The sequence below is a fragment of the Pinus tabuliformis genome, chromosome 8 (genome assembly GCF_031772625.1).
Source record: "Pinus tabuliformis cultivar Carrire ecotype Pingquan chromosome 8, CPIR1, whole genome shotgun sequence".
In the NCBI taxonomy this organism is placed as follows: domain Eukaryota; kingdom Viridiplantae; phylum Streptophyta; class Pinopsida; order Pinales; family Pinaceae; genus Pinus; species Pinus tabuliformis.
The window spans coordinates 1,691,415,294-1,691,438,632 of record NC_142294.1 but is presented as its reverse complement, the minus strand read 5'-3'; the positions used below and the strand labels follow the sequence as shown (position 1 = coordinate 1,691,438,632).

The 23,339-nt window shown below is 35.8% G+C and overlaps 1 pseudogene; it reads left to right on the top strand.

Annotated features, from left to right (window-relative positions):
* The window catches only part of LOC149242764 (uncharacterized), a 145,864-nt pseudogene that overhangs the window by 113,413 nt on the left and 9,112 nt on the right, over positions 1-23,339 (top strand).

Below are 23,339 nucleotides of genomic sequence, written 5' to 3'. Positions count from 1 at the left end.
AGAACTAACAGCAACTTCAACTCAGAATGCAACTTCAAACTTTGGAATGCAGGCTCGCTTGCAATCAGGTCCTTTTAAATGAAAACTCGGGCTCCTTTTCGCTTCAATGATCTTGTCATACAAGCAAGTCAGTTCACGCACTAATAACAAATATCATAACACTACCATACATCATAAAATCACTTTGAATGATATTTATGTGCATGGTTTTGAACCTCATAGCGGAATGATGACCCATAATGACCTGGAGAGGACATCAACTGACAATATATGGACGGACCTAATGACTCATCCCCCCAGACTTGACATTTCAAGAAAACGCGCTGCAAAATCCCCGAATCCCCGATTTCGTAGCGCAGACAGTTAAAAATTAACGAAATGCGCTATGAAATGGCTGATTATTGACACGCTACGAAAAGGCGGAAACATTATTGCGCTGCCAAATTGGCCAATCAGACTGCGCTGCGAAACTGCGCAAAGGACCAATGACGCAAACAAGACAAGACATGCCTTAAACAATTATGATGGAGGATGATAAACATTTTTTGAAAATGACTCACATCAATACCTTTTTAAAACATGACCCCTAAGTAACACACATAGGAACATAACCACTAGACAACTCTTTTTTGAATATGAAATTTTTTGGACATCATTACATACATTGACTGCAATTCTAAGTGATAACAGACCTTATGCATTATAAATTAGAGCTACTTCCAAGCTGTAGAAAAAAATGCACTCTGCATTTTATATCTCAAACACGTTTAAACAATGCATACAAAAGTAATTTTTAACATGCCACTCAGACTCTTATCATGGAGGAATGAATATTTAAGTAGAAGAAAAGAAATAAAAAGTAGAACTGTTACACTTCAACCATAGAAAATGCATATAGACAAAGGATGCCATGCAACAAGGTAACATTTAAAGCAGACCAAGCATTGTCAACATCAAAGAAAGATTAGGTGAATGATATACTTCAAATTCTATTAAGAAAAAATAAAGCAGAACCAGATGGAAGAAACAAGCAAAATTGTAGGTCATAAGGGTAGACCAAGAGGATCGAGGACACAAATTTCGTGTGAGAATGATCCTCTTCTTAAAATGATGGTGTGTACATGTCATGACAAATTTCCCATCAGTGTCTTGATGTAGAACGACATGCTGGTTGACCAGACCTTTAATGGAAAATATTTCCCCTCTTGACAGACATTATGAGGCTCTTCATAATTGTCAAATTCCCCGACTTGTGTAGATAATACTGGATGAATCTCATTGTAACTAGTAACTAGAAATCCCATTAGCCTTTATTTCCTGTGGTGAAATTGAGATGCTCTTTCCATGTTGATTTGGGAAAACATTTTCTGTTTCTGTCTCTTAGGTGGGCTTCTTAAACCCTGGACCCTTGATAACTATTCATTTTACCTCAAGCAATGATTACATTGTAATGTCAGCTTCTATTCGCTGTTCAAAATTACCCCTTTATGCCTTCTGTTTCTGCTAGATTTAGTTTAGTATGTTTTGGTACTTGTCAATTTTTGTTTACTGTTCAGTATTGTCCTTTCACTATGTTCATCTTCAGTATTTTGTGTTTGTACATCACATTGAGAAACCATTATCCTGTGAAAGTTATGTTTGTCTTAATTTAGAAAATTTCATTTCTTGTTGGTGCTCTAGTTGCTCTGAATGCGCATGATCTTATTGTATGTTGACACCATTGGCCCTTCCTCCGATTCCATTTTGTGCTCAAGCCTTGTAAGTTCACCCCTCTATTTACTTGTGATCATCCTTTGTTTGAGCTATGGATTTATACAATTTATGTGCTACTACATTTAATTTTTTTCTTATGAAATTCACCTAGAAATTATTAGATGTAATTCATTAGCTCGTTCATCGTGTTTTTATGCTTAATCCTTGAGTCAATGCAACCTAGTTGGCAACATGGGCACACTAATTGGAAGCATTAAATCTTCATATTTGCTATTGGGTCAAGGTAATCTTCATTGCTTCATGTTGTTGAACAATGATGTATATGAAGAACTGATATGGATTTGGGAAGTTGACGAATCATTGGTTATGGCTTTGAATGACATGTCTTCCATTATTTGAAGCACCGGGTTCAATATTTCTGACAATGGTTGTTTTGAAGCATTGAATTGACAATGGTTGCTTTGAAGCATTGAATTGGATTGAGAGCAATAGAACCAATTTTTATTTTAAAGACAACTTGCTAGATTCTCTTCTCTCCAGTGCAAGCTTGAGAGGAGCTTGATCAAACATTTAAAAATATTTTACATCTGAATGTGAGCTATCGATTTTAAATGTACACTATTTTCTTTACTTGGATGCTTACAAATAAGAAAATTTCCTCGGAATTGGCTACCATTAATTGGAATTAGATTTAATATTTTCAAATTTTGGATTTTTTTTGGTGAAATATTTGATGCAACAACCTACTATCATCAATGTTGGATTAATAATAATTCAATAGAACTTAGGGATAATGTTTTTTTGGCAAATGAGTTTGTGCATAATGCTCTCTTCCTCTATCTTATACATTGATATACCTTTTGTCATTAATGCCATGTATTAATGCACTAAATAACTTTGTGACAACATTTCTTTCGCAAACGAGTTTGTGCAATATGAAATCTTTTCATATTCTACATTTTCATGAAAATAAGATTTGTGAACATAGAACGTGTGTTTTTTGGTAAAATATACTATCAAGGTAGGCTTGAAAAACTTGGGTCAACTCTTTGCTGATAAATATTATATATGAAAGCATCCACCTACATGTAAAATTAAAAGGGAATTTGTGATGAAGTAGCTACCTCAACAAGAATGTAGAAGCTTAAAAAAACAAGTGCAATCATATTGAATGAGGACTATTAGCATCAACTATGAATTACTAGAAAGTGAACTTAATAGAAAACACCTTTCTCAAGAGTTATATAAAGTAAACTTGACAACTAATAACTTTCTCAAGGCTCCTTTGTAAACACTATTTTTCTAATCTTCTATAAGATGTTTGCAAATGTACTTATTGGAGTAGGGATTTCTCGTGGTTATCCGATGTGGATTACGATAAAGCCTAAGAGAAAATGAGACGGAAAATTCCTCAAGGATAATGATGGAGTTCGGTGGTGTTCCTAGCTTAGTTTGATTTTGTGATCTCGGTGCTGGTTTTGGTGAGATCGTGGTTTTGTGAGGGTGGAGGTGGTTTAACCTCTGGATTCCGTTGGTTGTTTTTGGATTGGTTTATCCATGAGATCCCACATTCATGCTTGGAATATGGCACGGGGGTGACTAACCTGAAAGAAAGAGTTGGTTCAGCTATGTCTACGATCAGGTGGTACATGAAAGTCCTGAACCTAGTCGGATTTGCTTGTGTTTAATAAAAGCTAAGTTCTCTTGCTTTTGTACTTATTCATATGTGGATTTAATGGCTATTATCTCACTATAATTTTCATGGTTTAATGTTGGTTATAAGCATTGCTATATGATTGGTTATTTCATGTATTTACTTGTAACTGAAAGGATAATGGATGCAAGACCTAATTGATGTCAAAACAATTAAGGGAAGAGGGTGGTGATCCTTCTTGTTAAGTATCATATGATTTATCAGTCATTTATGCTTTGTTTTGTATTCATTTCCTGTAGATTGCATTGATGCCAAGTGTTTGACAGAATTTTAGTCCCTGTTGGGGATGGTTAGGCCTAGTCCTGGAGTTAGTTTTTGATTTGCAAGACTTGTTATTATGTAAATCATAGATTATGAAAGTGTCATTGAATTATGGGCAGTGACCTAGGCTCTGGGCCGGAAAAAGTGGGTCTAATCCTGGGGATGATGGCAGAACACTAAGAAAAATAGTCCCTGGACACTGGCATGCCATGTTATGGGAGCATCCAGAGCCCTTTGGACGTTGGCATGCCCATATCATGGGAGAGTCGAGGGGTTAATTGGTCAAGAAACGTAGTGGGACTTAGGGGTTGATTACGTGAGAGGTTGGGATGGTTCCTAAGGGTCTTGTTGCTGATGTGGAAGGTCTGTATGGTGTGTTTCCATTGGTTCCACTTCCTTAAGGTGACTTAGGAGGTCGAATCATATCATAGTAACTTTTCATCGCATGTTTACCTCGATTAGCCGGTTATTTGGGTAGATGTGGGAGGAGGGTGTTACAGAGTGGTGTTCCCTTCCTTTATTCATTTTTCGGGGAATTTGGTGCTACAAGAATGCCTATATTTTCGAGGGATCAAGTTGGGATATTTAACAGTGTTGTTATTCCATTGTTGCATACTTCAATGAGTATGGCCTAATGGCTAATTAGAAGCACAAGAGAAGTATTCACCTCATTAACATATGGGATAGATTCCTTGTCGACCTTTTTGATGGGGTGACCAATAGAGGGAAATATGGTTGTGAGTTATATATTGTTATCAATCGAGAAATTTATTTCATTTTATGTGGAATTACGGTGAAGGTGCTAACATTTGTGCAAAGGACATTACCCTTTGGGGAGTACTATCTTGCGCAAAATGGCTCTCCATCGACAATTTGGTGGTATTCAAAGATTCAAGGGTGGCCATAGATTGGGTTCGAGGTCGTACAACTTTTGAACACCACAAGCCCATAAACTAGTTGCATAGTATCAAAGAGATTCAGGTTGAATTTCTATATTTGACTTTCTCCCACCTATATCGTGAGAAGAACATTGTTGTCGATGAGCTATCCAAAAAAGGTCAACATCAAAATCTGAGGAGTATATTCGACACTGTATTTTTCAAGGACAAGATGAGGGACTCTGAGTATATATGCATCAATTAGACAATGTCACGTGAACTTGAAGTATCCATTTGCTAATTTTCTGTTATGTTCTGAAACAATTTTTTTGGAACATGACCATAAAATGTGATAATATGCAAATATTTAAGCACACATCAGATTTTTACGATCTACAACTATAGGTAAATGCCCAGTCTATTACGCCGTGGTCTATATTGGAATTGGGCTTACGGATTTTATATTGTCAATAAAATGAATGGTTGAGATTGCAAGCCAAACAAATATTCTTAGTCTAATACATGAATCAATGGACAATATGAAAAGTTTTGTCAATAGTAAGTCTCCTCGTCTATTTAATTTATTAAAAAATCATTTGTGGAACATGGTTATCCTTTTAATTTATTAAAAAATTATTTATGAAACGTGTTGTTGGAATTTGGTATCACCCTGTTTCATTTGGTTGACTTGAAAAGTAATATTACTAGTTTTATAAATTTAAAATTTATAATATAAATTTTATTTATAAGTTTAAGTTTCATAATAATGTTAAGATTATAATAAATACCACCATTATTAAATAATATCATTAATAATATAACTAATAATAATAACAACATTCAAATTAATATTACAAATAATATCATTAAAAACAATATTAATACAATATTAAATGATGTTAGTAATTTTCTAAGCTAAATTTACTTATGTTTAGGTTCTATTACTTTAAAATTTTAATAATATTGGGTTTTTATTATTTTAAGTTTATAACAATATTATTATTATCACTTATTAATAAACATCAAATTTAATATTAATATTGTTAAATATTGATTTGAATACTAATTTGAATATTAATATGAAATTGTTAATGAAATTAATATCAACCACATTTAGTAATGTGGTTGTGATAATATTTTGTTATACAAACTAAATTCTATTATGGATATATGTGCATTATTATATATGGAACTTGTTCCTCGATTTCAAGCAATGGAAATCATGGATAAAATCAAAACTTGATAAAAAACTGTGATTATATATATATATATATATATATATATATATTCCGAATTTAGGCTTCTGTGATCCATAATTATAATGTTGAGACATCTTCGGTACTAATCACATCGAGAGTATTTTGTCCAAGCCTTTCGAACGAACATGTGTGGTTCATCATCAGGACAAGACGTAGAGTCAAATCTAGGCAACGAAATAAATAGTGATAGCGATGGAAAGAGTTGATAACGACTGGCTTTTACCCACAATATAAAATATTCAATAAGGAAGAGGAGAAATCATCATCACGACCAGATGCAGAGTCTAAATAGTGATAGCGATGGAAAGAGTAATAGTGATAGCCTCCTTAACCCTGACACTTGTCCACTTTGACCCAAACTTTGACTAGTTCTAACTCCTCCATACGAACTCAAATTAGAGTGGTGTTCACACCATTGGAATCAGGGCGACGAGCACTTCGATCTAGTCCTAGTTCGAGAGCAATCTGACCACTTTGAATTTAGACCTATTATGTGTCTTGTTTGACCTCTGAGTGTCTCTCGAGCCACCTGGATCAAGGGGAGCAAGTCATATAAACTGATAGATATCCCCACCCTACCAACTATAGAGTGGCGCTTTGCAAACCAAAAAAACTAGGGAAATAATACTTCACAATATAATCGATGTCGACACGAACCGCCACATTAAGTATCCACAATTTTCATAGGGAATATCATCTTGATATCATAATTTTAGTTCGTAAAGGGTGACTACACTCCAACACACATTAGAGAACTTTTGAGGTTTAAAATGGGTCTCCTAAGAAAAATGTGCAACCAAAATAATTTTTATAAGAACCAATAGGATTCAAGATGATGTCAACTATGGGGGATGATTCACCACTTTTTGGGTAAAAAATTAAAAGATTGAAAAATAATAAAATAATAATTTTTTCAACTTGTATTTTCAACTTATCTCCCTAAGGTTTTACTCAAATTTCGAGCGGGAGTACTTTTTGGATGCAAAATTTAATTTTTCATTCAAGGAGTACCCATGTTGCATACTTTTGATGGACCATACTACACAAAAAATGAGAAATACGTGAAAAACTGTGATTGCAATCACATTTTTCATGTATTTCTCATTTTTCATGTAGCGGGGTCCTTCGAAGTACTCATTTGATGAAGAATCAAATTCTGCATCCAACGAGTGTTCCCACTTGAAATTTGAGTAAACCCATAAGGAGATAAGTTTGAAAATACGAGTTGAAAATGTAATTTTTTCTTTTTTCTCCTCTAAAATTTGGTGATGTAATCTAATCTTATTTTATTATTTCCATTATTATTTTATAATTTCCTTAGGAGGCTCATTTTAGACCTCAAAATTCCTCTAATGACACCATTAAACAAGATCTACAAAAGAGGCTTCTAAACTAGCTGAAAATATATACTCAAGTAAATAATAATAAAAAATACTTCAATGGTTCACAAAACCCATCTTCCTGAAGGCAGGAAAAACCAATGGTGGAGTCAGTCACTTCAAACCCAGATAAACAATGATCTGACAATCACTTTGTCTTGAGTGACTATTATACTAACAACACTCTGAATCCATAAGTATATGCCAACTCCTACAACCAAAGTCCATGCAAACACCCTACATCGCTTGCTCCCACCTCTAGCTCCCCTGGACATCACACACATCAAAGAGATGGACTTCATACATCAAACATACTATGCACGATTAATCAAAGGGAGTTTGTGTGCCCTTGTGGCATGGTCTCCCAAATAAATCTAAGCACACATGATTGCAAGATAAGAAATTTAATGTTCTGGTTCAGGATTTCTAGTCTTTACTTGTTAACAACCCTATTTTTTCAAAAATGGAGGTCGTTCGACCAAAGCTATATGATCTAAAGCACATTATTAATGTGTGGGAAAGACACAAAAAGAAGAAGCACTCACTAGAACTATGGGACATCGATAAAAAACTTAAGGAATTACATGATCCATCTACTCTAGGCTACTTTTCGGAAAAGGTAAAGGAGTTGATTATGGCTTTAGAATGTCACAAGTGGGATATTCTTGCACTCCATGGGAAGGAATTTCATCTTAAGAGTCATGTCATTTGCTTGTTTGGAGGAGATAAAAACACTAAGTTCTTCGACCAATATGCAATTAATTGATGCAATTATAATTCTATTTTGGGGTTGTTTGGTGTTGGGGGTCGGTATTTAGTAACTCTTTTGGAACTACAAGGGGTCGTTGAATCTTTTTCGAAGATGTATCAAGCCAAGATGGATGTGGACCTTGATAACCAATTGGATAATTCTCATATGTATCCTAATATGTTCACCACAGAGGATATTCAACGTATTCATTCGCCTATATCTCTCGAAGAAGTGGAGGTGGTTTTAAAATTTTTGCAAAAGACAAAAGTCCAGGTCCAAATGGTTGGAAAATGTAATTGTTTTCACATTTCTTTGACATAATGGGTCACGACCTACTTCGCATGGTGGAGGAGTCTCGCACCTCTTGCATGATTTCATCTTTTTCCCTCATGTAGGCTCCTCTTCAGCTTTATCTAGACCCATAAGAGGGGATTATCCCTAGATTTCTCATCCTTGTCTTCCCTCAACTTCGTAGCCATTCTGACTTACCCTGGTCCTTACGATGCCTTTACCTCACTTTTAAAAACTGCTCCCAATTTTTAGAACATCTCAATTAGGAAGAAGAGGCCAATTAAAAGGAATTAGCCAGAGACATTTATCCACACGAGGGTCTATTTGAGGAGTTTTATTATCCTATGGATATTTTTAGGGCCCTTAGAGCATCTATGCCCCTATTGAGGTTATCCTATGATCATTATCTCCTTACACATCAAAGTAGTTGGGGGGCCTCCCAAGAATCGAGCCCTCTGCATACTAGTATTGTCTCAAAGGCCATCAATCATCATTTTTCAGGAAACCATGGTATCTGCAGATAAAGCCAAATAAATCCTTATAAATATATACCTAGACTTGTGTATTGTCACCGCTAATGTGGTTGGTCGCTCTCTGGGTCTTTCAATGATTTGGAACCCTAGGGAAGACTCTCTTCAATCGTTCTCCTCCACGAGTGGAATAATTTTGGAAGGTGCTATTATGTGTTTTGATGGTCAAGTAATTATTGTCAATTGTTATGGCCCATATTAGGACCAAGACGATTTTTGGAACCATATTGCCCATAGTGGATTATTCAATGCTCAAAATCTAATTCTGACAGGTGATTTAAATTTCACCACCTCTATCAACGAAGTCTGGGGAGGAGGCTGTGGCTCATATCTTAGTATTCCCATGATTTCTTAGTTGATTGCAAATGCAAATTTAGTGGACATTCACCCTTGTCCATTGGGATCAACCTGGAGCAATGGTATAACCAAGGCTGAGGGAGTTGCTAAGCAACTAGAAAAATTTCTCTTAACCAACTCCTTTTTCTCTAAAACTGGAGGATATCAATCCTGGATTCGCCATGACTGGATCTCAGACCACTCTCTGATTGGCCTTCAACTAAACTTTTATTTGTCGAAAAAGAGGACTCCCTTTAAAGTTAACCATGTTTGGTTAAAAGGGGATTTCTTTCGAGCCTTAGTCTATGATTATTGGCTAAAATGCAATCCTCTCTAGTCTTCTGCAATGGAGAATTGATATTACAAAATGTCTTATATTAGAAAACATGTCAAACTATCCAGGGTTGGAAAGCATCTCTGAGATCAACAAAATGAGTTAAATTCTTTAGAGGAAACGATTAATAACAAATGCTTTAATTTTATTTTCTCAGTTTTCTCAGATGCTATTGAAAGTAACCTATTCTCTTTGGTTGAGAAGGAAAGCATTCTTGAAGCAAAATAAGAAATATGGTGCTTAAAAAGTCATGCCATATGCATTAAACAAGTGATATAAACAATTTTTTTTTTCAAAAATATACTTCCCATCGAAGGAATATGAATGCCATCTGAGACCTTCTCAATGGTGAAGGAAATCTAGTGAACACACAACTAGATCTGGAAATGGAAACTAGGGCTCACTTTTCTGGTTTATTTAAATATCCGGGTGGTGACAATACTTAGGAACAACTCAAAGCCCTCAAAATTTTTCCTAAATTCTTCCCTGGGGAGGAATCATCAAGGATTGATCAACTTATTTCCATGGATGAAAAAAAAATGTTCTCAATTCTTTTGCGAGAGATAAAATTCTTGGGCGGGATGGTTGGTCTATTGAGTTCTATTTAGCCTTCTTTGATTTGATCGGTTTGTAACTCTTAAAAGTTGTTGAAGAGGTGAAAATTACTGGTAACTTAGGTTTCAGGGGAAATCAATGCTACCTTCTTAGCTCTTACTCCAAAAATCTCAAAGTTTGCTTCATTTGACAATTCTCGTTCAATTTCTTTGTGCAATCTTATTTATAAAGTGATCTCCAAGGTGATTTCAAATAGATTGAGGAATGTTCTTTCTTCTAACATCTCTCTGGAGAAGTTTGGATTCTTCTCTAGTAGAGTTATTCATGATGCTATTGGAGTGGCTCAGAAGGCCATCCTTTCCATTAAAATAAAAAAGTGAAACTCTGTTATTCTCAAGGTGGATTTGGTAAAAACATATGATGGGTTAAATTGGGGTTTTCTAAGACTGCTATTAGATATTTTCTTTGACATGCATGTAACATACTCAATTATGGGTTGCATTTCCTTTGTTAATTTTGCAGTCCTAGTTAGTGGTTCACCTTTTGCCTTATTTTCAGCCTCTAGGGGTCTGCGACAAGGATGTCCCATGTCTTCGCTGCTATTTATTATTTTTATTGAAGGTTTAATTGGGATGATATCTATGGCCAAGTCTAATGGTTCCTTGAAGGGTGTTAAGATTTCCAAAAACATAGCTCTTACTCATTTTCTCTTTGTGGAAAATGTCTTGATCTTTGGAGAGGGATCGGTAAGAGAATGCAAGATCTTCAACTCTATTTTTGACTCCTTTTTTGCGGCCACTAGAATGTAGATCAACCAAGGCAAGTCCTACTTTTATATTCACAACACCACAATTGATATCTCTGAGAGGATTATCGTCTTTCTCCCATTCAAAATGGCATCTTTGGAGCAATGACTTACCTATCTCGGTTATCGACTCAAGCCTAATTGTTATTTGGTGGAAGACTACAATTGGCTTATTAAATGTAGTGTGTGACGCATTAACAACTGGTGCTACAAATGGTTTTCGATTGGTGGTAGGAAGACACTTGTAAAATCAATATTGGAGAGTATACTGGTTTACTAGCTCCCATTGTCTAAGGTCCCTAAATTTGCAATCAATAGAATTAGGTAAGATTTTTTCATTTTTTTGTGGGCAGGGAAGAAAGATCAGATTGAATTTCACTTGGCGAAGTGGGAGATGTTGTCTCAACCTAAATCCTATGGAGGATGGGGCTTTAAGAACCTTCACTAGTTCGACTCGACTCTAGCAATGAAAATTTTGTGGAAAGTGATCACCGATACAGGTATTTAGAGCTCAATAATCGCTGACAAATACTTGAAAGACTGACCCTTTCAGAATGGCTTTGGATGGCTCAATCCTCAACCTACAAAGGAGGATCGAATATTTGGAAAGGTTTGGTGATTATTATGCCTTGGATAAAAGGATGCTTGGTGTGGGATATCAGTGATGGTAATAACATCAAGCTAGGAGTGGAACCATTCATTGGAGGAACATTTTTTATTTTTTATTTATTTATTTTATTTATTTATTTTTATTTGTTTATTTGTTTATTTTTATTTTTATTTATTTTATTTTATTATATTTTATATTTTATTTATTTATTTATTATTATTATTATTATTTCACAAGATTTTATTAATCAAATTAATGCAGATGAAATAACAATGCTTAGTAACACATTTATGCTAGGCTCTAAAGTCAACTTCAATGGCAGATGTAAGACTTCAACGAATCTGTAATCTAGCAATGGAGTGGGAGGGCTTCATCCTAAAATTGTCCCGAGGTGGTCTCATTCCTAATGATAGTAAGGATGCCATTGTTTGGAAAAAGAATCTAGCTACAGGTCAAATTTCACCCAATCTAGCCTATGCAACGATCACACCAAAAAACATTGTCCCATAGGTGAAATGGTAGAGTCATAAAATCTAGAGTTGGGACATTCCTCAAAAAATTAAATGTTTTACTTCCTTGGTGTTGGAAAACATGATTCTAATGTGGGACAACCTATCTCGTCATGGGTTCATGGGACCTAATGCTTGTGTTCTATGTACACGAGGTCCAGAAACAAATGAGCATCTATTTTTCCAATGTTATTTCGTTGTTGCACTGTGTGAGGAAGTCCTTGTGAGCCTCAACTTTCGACTTTCAGGTCCATTGAGTTACTTGGAGATAAAAATCTCTTAGTGAGACTAAAATATGTGGAATCATAAATCCCTTCCATTTTATGTGGCTTGGGGAATCCAGAAAACTCGTAACAAATTGATCTTTGAAAACCACCCTATGAACATCCACTAGATCTTGCCCTAGATTCTTGGTTTTTTCCATGACTACACCTTATTGCTTTCTCAGTGTACAACTCTGGATTCTTTGATGGAGCACAACAAAATGGAATCTTCGATGGAGGAGCTATTATAAATCTCTACAGAAATACCACATTGCATATTTATATGAACATGTGGATGGGTTCCAATACAAAAGCAAATATAATTTCTTGGTGGGCCCTTGGTCGTTGCTTCCATTAAAGTGGTTTCACTTCATGTTCAAGGAGACTCTTAGTGTGTGGTAGGGTGGCTTAAAGGGAGCTATCAACTTAAAGTTATTGATATTTTTTGCAGGAAGGAGAGAATTAAATTCTTGAAAGAACACTTTCAACATCTCTCTTTCCAACATGTTCATAAAGAGCCAATTTGTAGGGCAAATGCTTTATCCAAAAGAGGCCTACTGGAAGATGAATATTTAATCATTGTGGAAAAACTCTAAGACAACCAACTTCAGTGGAGAGGGTGCTTTCCGGTCCCTCCTAACAATTAGCTTCTACCTCTCCAATTTTCTTAGTCATTTTTGCTTATATGTATAGATATTAGTGGTCTAGTCTTTTGACTTTTCTTTTTGTGAGTCAATGTTTGTGTCCTTAAGGTTGTTTATGTATTGCCTATATATTTTTTGGTCTTGGATACCTCAGTAATTAAAGTCCTTGTAGTACCTAATCCCTCTGTAGCTGATGGAATAGTTGGTGTTTAGTTTTGGGTACATTTTTTGTTTCTCCTGGGCTAAATGTCTACTTATGCTCCTTATTACAGTTCCCAACTAGTTGTTGAAGATGTAAGAGTTGATCTCAGTGACTAAACTTCTTTTCTTTATTAGAAAGAATGATCTCTTCTTTTCCTGGAAAATATTTCTAGGGCCATCAACTCTACTTTTATTGCATTGGTCCCCAAAGTTTTGGTGCCAAATTCGTTTGCAGATTTCCGTCTCGTCTCTCTTTGTAATACACTCTATAAGCTCATCTCCAAGATTATTGCTATGTGTATAAAGACTACTTTATCTGAGTGCATTTCAGAGGCTTAATTTGGGTTCCTGGAGAATCAATTGATTTAAGACGTCGTGTTGATTTCACAAGAATGTACCCATACCATCAAGGTAAATAAAAACCAATTATGTTAATGGAGCTGGATTTGATCAAGGTATATGATTTCGTTGATTGGGATTTCTTAAGATTGGTCTTACATAAAATTTGCTTGTATGTGATGAATATTGCTAGGATCATGGCTTGTGTTACTCTAGTTAATTATGTGATTCTTATTAATGGTGCTCCATCTAATCTTTTCATTGCTTCCCACGACCTTGATCGAGGGTATTCTTTAACCCATCTACTATTTTTACTAGTCATTGATGGTTTGAGCAAGACAATTTCTATGGCACTCACATTGGGTTTATTCTGTGCTTTCTCGATTACTTGCAATATATCAATCACTCAACTTATATTTGTGGATGATGTATTACTTATGGGAGTGATATTTATTCTAGAATGGACCTATTTGCATTAGATTTGTATCCTCATTTGGTGAGGCATCAAGTCTTTTCATTAATACAATAAAATCAACATTAATTGTTGCCTCCCAAGATGACCCATCCGTCATGCATATTTCTAACATCTTTGGGATAAATGTTGCACCATTAGACAAAGGTTTCAAGTATTTCAATTTTTTTCTAAAGCCTAATAAATATCGAATTAAGGATTGAAATTGATTAATGGAAAAATATCGAGCGAAGGGTGTCTCTGTGGTCGCATAAATGACTTACTTTAGGGGGTTGGCCGACTCTTGTTCAATCAGTCCTACAAAGTATTTATGTATACTACATGCACCTCTGCCTTCTGCCAAAGGCTATTATCAACAAGATCAATTCAATTATTTCTAATTTTATCGAGGCAGGTTCAAGGGGCCCACCAAAATTTCATCTTGCTCACTTGGAAAGCATGTCCAAAAGGGAGGAGGATGGAGGTTGGGGTATTTTAAATATTGAATATTTTGGTTGGGCTTTATTGATAAAGAACCTTTAGCATGCTCTCAATGGTTATGGTATTTGGCAGAGTATTATAGTTGCAAAATATTAAAAAATATTGTCTCTGTGGGCATGGATTCACATTAGGGTCGTGGTTTAAAAAATACCCTCATGCATTTGGTCTAGTATGATTAAAATAAAAAATTGACTGATTGGAAATCTTAAATGGTATGTTGGGGCTAGAAATAAGGTGGAAATAGGCTTAAATCCCATTAGGGTATTTGAGGGGGACCACATTTTGTTGGTACATCTCATTCGACATATACCCAACATGGAGATATATTATTTAAATCAGAGCTTTCTGAATCCTAGTTCGCCCTATTCATATCCTTCATGGTGCAAATCTAAACAACTTGGTCTATATGGTGTGTTGGTTGTGCAATGGGATTCTTACAAACACAACTTATACATGGATGGCTTAACATTAAAAGACAAAGAGGGAAACCTGCAAATGGGATGATTGTACTAAAAATGGGCAGATTTATGCACACAAGGCCAATTACCACATCACTTTTGTTCTTCAGAAGAGTGACTCTTCGAGGTTTATTAGAAAATTCTGGAAATGGAACTGTCTATTAAAACTCAAGTGTTTTGGCTAGATATTATGGTGGAATAAGATTCTGATGTGGCAAAATTTATGCAGACATCGTTTCTATGGACCAGGGATATGTGTTTTGTGCACCTCTACTACTGAAGATGTGGCTCATCTTTTTTAACAATGCCCACTGGCAATTTCTACCTGGTTGGGTGTAGTGAATATTCTAATGTTGAAGCCAACTTGGGACACTGTTTCCATTGACGTTTGCGTGCAAAATTGGCTCATGGAATACAAAGAGCGGCGTTCCCTTCCTTTATTCTTTTTTGAGGATTCCAGCTCTAGAGGAATGTCCATATTTTCCAAGGATCTAGTTGGGATATTAGCAGTGTTGCTATTCCATTGTTGCATACTTCAATGAGTATGTCTCAATGGCTAATCAGAAGCACACGAGATGTATTCACCTCATTAACATATGTGACAAATTCCTTGTTGGCTTTTTTGATGGGGCAACCAACAGTGGGAACTGTGGGTGTGGGGTATATATTGTTATCAATCCAAAACTTTGTTTCATTTTATGTGAAATTATGGTCAGGGTACAAACATTTGTCCATGGGTCATTTCTCTTTTGGGAGTATTATTTTGCGCAAAATGGCTCTCCATTGATAATTTGGTGGTATTTAGAGATTCAAATGTGGCCATAGATTGGTTTCAGGGTCGTACAAATTTTGAACACCACAAGCTTGTAAACTGGTTGTAGAGTATCAAAGAGATTCACAAGGAATTCCTGGATTTGTCTTTCTCCCACATATATCTGAGTAGAACACTGTTGTCGATGAGCTATCCAAAAAAGGGTCTACATCAACATCCAAGGAGTATATTCTACACTGTTTTTTTCAAGGACGAGACAGGGGACTTATGGTATATATTAATGAATTAAGCATTATCATGTGAACTTTAAGTATGTGTTTGCCAATTTCCTATTATGTTTTTTGTATGACTAAAACACATTTTTTGGAACATGGCCATAAAATGTGGTAATGTGAAATATTTAACATTTTGACTAAGTCAAATTATATAAAAATTAATTAATTAAATTGAATTAAAAGATTAATGTAATGTAAACTAGACATTTTAACTTGGTAAAAATAAAGTAAAAAATAAAAATAACCCATAATAATAAAAATAAAAATGATAATAATAATAGAAATAAAAATAAAAATCACTTATGATATTGAGAATTAATGGTATTTACCCATGGTATTCATGTCAAATATAGCCTATTTAAAGGGGAAATTAACCCATCCTAGATCCATCTTAAATCCTGATCTACCAAGCGGGAGATATCCAATCTCTTGAAAAGAAATTTGATCCCTCTAAACCCTTGGTAGATCCAGATTTAAGATCTAGATTGATTTTATGATCTACACTCACATAAATAAAACCTTTAAAAAATTAGGGTTCAATCTCATTACTCATTAGGATTTGAAGGAGCTGTTGTCACACAAACACATTTCTGCTCGCACAACATGGGAGTCACTACAACGAGGAACACAGTGGTCTCCCTCTGCAACAATAACACCTCCATTCATCGTCTTTCCTTCCGCACTTTGAGCGCCACTGCAGACACGTGCATTAAAACACTCTGTCGCACCAACAGACTCCAAGAGGCACTGGATACCTTCAAGCACTTGCTTTCACCTAAATCAACATCCACCCCCACTCTCATCACCTGCAGTCTCTTGTTAAGTAGCCTGCTTCGACGGAATCAACATGAATCAACATGAATCTACATTGTCTGTTTATAGGCTTATGATTGAAGCCGACATTATCCCAGATCTCATAACTTTGACCATTATCATTGATTGTCACTGTGAAATAGGTAGAATGGATTATGCGTTCAAAGTGTTTGAAGGAATAGAAGCACATGGGTATGTTCCAAATGTCGTAACCTTCAATACCCTCATCAAAGGGCTTTGCAGGAAGTTCAGAGAGGAGGACGCTATCAAGGTTTTCAACCAAATGAAACCCAAAAAAGAGCCTAGTCATGTTACATATAATACCCTAATAGATGGGCTCTGCAAGGCTGGGAAATCCCACGAGGCATTCGGGTTGTTAGCTGTTATGCTGCAAAATGGCCATGAGCCTGACACATTCACATTTAACAGGCTCATGGATCGGCTATGCAAAGAAAGTAAGCTCCAAGAAGTCAACAAACTATTGTATCTGATGATAAAAGAGGGGTGTAATCCGAATGTTATTACATACAATATACGTATTGATGGTTTATGTAAACAACGTAAGTTAGATGAGGCAAGGAAGCTCTTCTCTGAAACGTCCGAGAAACACATATACCCTGATGTGGTCACATATAAGTATCCCCTGATGTGGTCACATATAGTGTACTTATAGATGGTTTATATAAAGAAGGCAAGTTGGATGAGGCAAGGAAACTCTTCTCTAAAATGTCTAGAAGAAACATATGCCCTGATGTTGTCACATACAATGTACTTATTGATGGTTTATGTAAGGAAGGCAAGTTGGCTGAGGGGAGGAAGTTCTTCTCTGAAATGTCTGAGAAAAACATATCCATGATGTTGTCACATGCAATGTGTTTATTGAAGGTTTATGTAAGGAAGGCAAGTTGGATGAGGCAACGAAGCTCTTCTTTGAAATGGCTAGGAGAAACATATGCCCCAATGTTGTTACCTACAATGCACTTATTTATGGTTTATGTAAGGAAGGCAAGTTGGCTTAGGTGGGGAAGCTCTTCTCTGAAATGTCTATGAAAAACATATGCCCTAATCTTTTCACATACAATGCACTTATCAATGGTTTATGTAGGGAAAGGCAATGGCAGGAGGCCACCAGAGTGCTTCATGAGATGCTAAACGAAGGGTGCAATCCAGATGTTATCACATACAACATTGTTATTGATGGTCTTGGCAAAGAAGACAAACTTCAGGAAGCTCTCGGGTTATTAGATGTTATGGTGAAAATATGCATTCCACCTTATCAAATAACATACAGTACACTTATAAATGGATTTTGAAGAGCAGGTAATCCAGAGAAGGCAAGGGAACTTCTTTGAGAGATGCCAGAGAAAGGTTGCAGGCCTAACTTAGTTTATTTTACCAGAAACGGGAAAAAGGCAACAAAACGAGAAACAGAATATAGAGGTACGGAATATAGAGGTTCCTCATTCAAAAAATGAGGAAAGAGAAAAAATAATAAAATAAAAATAAATAAATAAATAAATAAAACATTCATTTACATAGAGTAATAATCCCATTTATGATTTACCCATAATGGATTAGTGTGTATGGCCAGACCCCGGGTCGAATATATGACCCTGATTCAATGATAGGGAGATACAACAGTGGACTCTTATGACCTGCTTCAATGCAGGGAGATATAATAGTGGACCCTTATAGCCTGCTCCAAAGTGGTAACTTCTAACATTAAAAATCTTTGTGGGATTGATGTTGGGTGTAGAATTTGGCTTGATTTATGCTATTTATGTTATAAAAACTATAGCTTCATCGGAAAAATGAGAGATAATGGAAAATTAATAAGAAATTCCAGAAATCACGATTGTAAATAAGCTTTGGTCCAAATTGGCAATTGAAGCGACATTTTCAATGAAACGGTGTGCTTTCAATTGAATTGTAGATTCCTTGTCTGGGAATATTAGTGTAATTGCTCAGATTGTCGTTATACATTCTTCGATGTGCATTGTTGAAGATACACACCCGAAACCACCTCCCAAACAGGTAATGAAAGATAATTCTGAGCGCTGACCATGAAGACCAGAACGGACGTAGAAAACGGCATTTTCCGTCCCGTTCCGTTTCTTGTGCGTTTTTTTCCAGAAATCCTCGCTACCATCCTGTTTCTGGTAACATAGCTTAGTTACGTATTGTACATTAATACATTGGCTTTGCTAGCATAATAGGACAGACGAAGCTCAACAGATCTTCTACGCCAAGGTCAGAGCCCTGATGTTGTCACATACACCGCATTGATGAATGGACTTTACAAAGTGGGTAATCTGAAGGAGGTAGTAAAACTATACAAATAGATGAAAGATAGAGGCCCGTCTTGTCCATGATATGATTGCACATGCCACTATAATGGATGCACTATGAGCATCCATGAGTTAGTGGAGAGTCCCACCCACCTCCCACTGGGCCAATGAATTTTGTGGATTTATTTTTCAGTGTTATTTAGTCGTTTCATGTTAGGAGAGAGATGGGTTTGATCCTCAGACCCACTAGCCCCTAGATCTTCTCTGTCAGGGCATTCCATACATTACATTGTATCTTTTATGTTCCTGCATTGTACTTTTTATATTCATCTATTGTATTTTTTTTTACAAAAGATCGTTTGGTTCTTCTGCATTTTATGGACATCATTGTACTCAACAGTCTCTTTGACCTACTTTGTGGTCATTAGTTGGACATAAATATAATTATCTTATCTTATCTGATGCAATGACTGCACACTCGAGAAAGCCCAATTTGGTTCTTCTACATTTTATGGACATCATTGTACTCAACGGTCTCTTTGACCTACTTTGTGGTCATTAGCTGGACATAAATATAATTATCTTATCTTATACAAGGACTGCACACTCGAAAAAGCCCACTAAAATATTTCATGACATCTTCAAAAAAATTTGATATTGATGTTGCGATATATTCAGCCACAAATAACAACATCTGTGACGATATTGCTGAGATGCACCTGGCAAGATTTAGTAATAGGGAGTAAATTGCAATTGATGAAGGGCAGTGGTAACTTTGGTAATTATAGGCTAGGAAGGCGATCTGAAACAGGCTTGGTGGCTGTGTTGATGGAATCATCCAATTGAAATTTCCATAAAAGTGCACTATGTGTTAAATATGAAAACACATCTGATTTAGTGCTTAGTGGGTGATACATTTTATTAAATGCACTAGCTTTTCAGTCTGAAATGGGTTTGGCCTAGCAGTTGGTGTGTACTTGCAATGGGTGTAGTGCCGCAGGTAAATAACATTGACAGTGCTCACATATATAACCTAGATTTGGTTTGCTAAAATGGTTAGTGAGTTGTCATTTGACATTGATAAAGTGGACCTTGCAAATAATAACAGCGGTGAGTTGCAGATGCTGTGAGTTGCAGATTCATCTGATATGTTGTTAGTGATGGCAAGGTTGTTAAGGCTTTCAAATACTACACAATGTATCTGCCTTTGCCACAGTTTACATTAGCTGAATGATCTGTCTGAAGTGGTCTTGAGGAATTGTTCTATGGAAATTAGTGTTAGCATTTGCTTGCAATAGTCACAATTTCTAATTTAGGTAAAATAGATGAACTTACTGTAATAGCACCTACTAGTATAGAATCAGTAACACCTACTAGTATAGAACTTGCCGGAGTTGATATAAATACTATGAAGCTCTGTTATGGGTCTGAATTGATGGAGGGCCTACTCATGGTTTTCTCTAGTGGTTGAGTTGCTACTACTGAATTGCTTATGGGAAGTTTAAGGTACAATTAAACAGTCAATTAAATCAGTTGTCAACTGCATTCAGTAATTTTGTACCATGTGACAAACTTTAACAGTCTCCAGTGATCCTCACTCTGGGTTTCATATGGGTGCGAGAGGTTGTTTGAGAAATTGACGACTTTTCATGATGTCATACAATTAGTTTATCCAGACTCGCATAATAGGACATAAGACCATATGTGCATTGACCTGGCAACATGGAATTTGGTTGTCTTAAAACTTAACATGGGAACTTGCCTCACTGAGATTGATGTTATCGCATTGAACGTCGTCTGACTGTATGAACACTATGTATTTCAAAGGCTATGTAGTAAATTAATCTACAACAACAGCATGAGATTATGGAAGTAGAGATCGGACCTTATCCAGAGAGGTCTGCTGAATCTGACTGTACTTTGTGGCTGTGGCAAAAGGTGTTGGTTTGACCATCCTCCAATTTAGAAACCCTCTGCTTCTTTTGCTATATTCCTAAATTTTTTGGACTAGGGTCACTTCCTAATCAGTTGCTTGCACATATGAAGCTCGAATGACAGTACCTAATGCTTAAAATGGAAACCACACGTTGGATCTACTTCTCACAGTCGGTTAAGATCAATTAGTTTAAGTTCCTTTGCAGGGCAGATTCGAAGTGCTACCTCTAAGCTTCCGTTCTGACTAGAATAACGAAATTTGTTGTTGTCACCACTTGTAAATTTGTCATGATATTAATAATACCCTTTGCTGGAAGTGAGGACTGTGGAATTCATCTACTGCATATTGCACAAGAATTATCGTTTGCAATCCCATGTTATTGCCTTTTCAGCCCTCGGTGGTGTGGCTTGGGGAACTTTTCCTCCAATAGCTTAAGGATCTCAGAATTAGTGTACCTTTATTTATAATATTATTTGGGACAAAAATATGAAATTTCGTGTTTGCTTAATGTGAAATGCCAGGCTGCAGCATCGCATCTGCAAGAACTAAAGGTAAGTGTCCTTCAAGAATAAGGTGACATGAACGATAGGAACTGATCTGTTTTCTAGATTGAAAATGAGAACTAATCTTGCTTGCTAAATTTTACAATTCTTTTCAGAATATATTCTGTTTGTATGGAGAATATTTTATACTCAAAATAATTGTTTGAACAACATAAAAGACCCTATATTTTCTATCAGATTTTGATCATTTCTATCATATTTTGTTCTCTACACTTACATACCATGGTTAAAGATTGTTTTTGAGAAAGGTTACAATGAAATTCATCCAGTCTTATCTACACAAGTTGTGGAATTCGACCATTGTAAAGAGCTTCATAATGTCCGTCAATTTCATGGCAAACCTGTATACAACTCAGCAAGAAATTACCTGTTGCTTAGTCAATCAATGCCCTGGATCCTGAACAGACCATGTTAGCTTGGCTTATGCACCCAGTTGACTGGATAAGGCACCTCAATCACATTTAAAACAGTAGACTCTGTCAACTTCGCAAAAAAGTAAAAGGCCACTTTTGTTCTTGAAGTGGAACACTATGAATCTATTCCTACATTTTCAACACCAGAAGGTTGTTGACTAGCTTCTGATGTAGAAGATTGTTCTGGATTCCTCCAGCAGATTCAATTGTTAAGTCTAAAGATAATCTAATTTAAGTGTCCCGTGAACTTGTCAAATTTGCAACTTAGTCCAAACCTACAGATAGCATAATGAGTGAAGAAGTTGCATGTTAGGCCCTTCTGGTTAATCCTATGATCCACAAAGAGATTCAGAATAGAGGAGAGGATAGTACAATGTTATGGGAAACGAATGCAACATAAAATGACAAAAGTCAGGAATTGCACCAACAAAAATAATAATGCGATTATGGTGGATATATTCCAAAATTGAGCAAAAGCATTTAATTGTTCAGTCCAACATCAAGCCAGGTTGATGATATAAACGTATGTAGCAAGATAAGAATTAAAAGTTCTAAGATAAGAGGTATCTTCATTTGAGGGATTCAGGTCATCATACAGCTCGAATCATTCTTCCTAAGACATGAAATTAACCTGTTTTGCACTAGAGTGCCTCCAGAAAGCATTTCTCCCTTCTAATAGTAAGTTAAACTTGCTTATCAAAGTAAATATGCATCATTGAGAAGTGCCAATTATGGTGAAATCTTATAATATATTTTTGTGGTTAAAACTCTAGTCTGACTATGAATGTTACAAGGAGGTTAAACATCAAAAGGCAGTGACCTTATGCATTATAAATTAGAGCTACTTCCAAGCTGTAGACAAAAATGCGCTCTGCATTTTATATCTCAAACGCGTTTCAACAGTGCATACAAAAGTACTTTTTAATGTGCCACTATGAGGCTCTTCATAATAGTCAAATTCCCCAACTTGTTTAGATAATACTGGATGAATCTCATTGTAACTAGTAACTACAAATCCCATTAGCCTTTATTTCCTGTGGTGAAATTGAGATGCTCTTTCCATGTTGATTTGGGCAAACATTTTCTGTTTGTGTCTCTCAGGTGTGCTTCTTAAACCCCTGGACCCTTGATAACTATTCATTTTACCTCAAGCAATGATTACCTTGTAATGCCAGCTTCTATTCGTTGTTCATCATTTCCCCTTTCTGCCTTGCTAGATATAGTTTAGTATTTTTTGGTACTTGTCAATTTTTGTTTACTTTTCAAATTTTGGATTTTGTTTTGGTGAAATCTTTCATGCAACAGCCTATTATTATTATTAGTGTTGGATTAATAATATTTCAATAAAACTTTGGGACAATGTTTTTTTGGGAAAATGAGTTTTGCACAATGCTATCTTCCTCTATCTTATACATTGATCTACTTTTTGTCATCAATGCCCTGTATTAATGCACTAAATAACTTTGTGACAACATTTCCTTCGCAAACGAGTTTGTG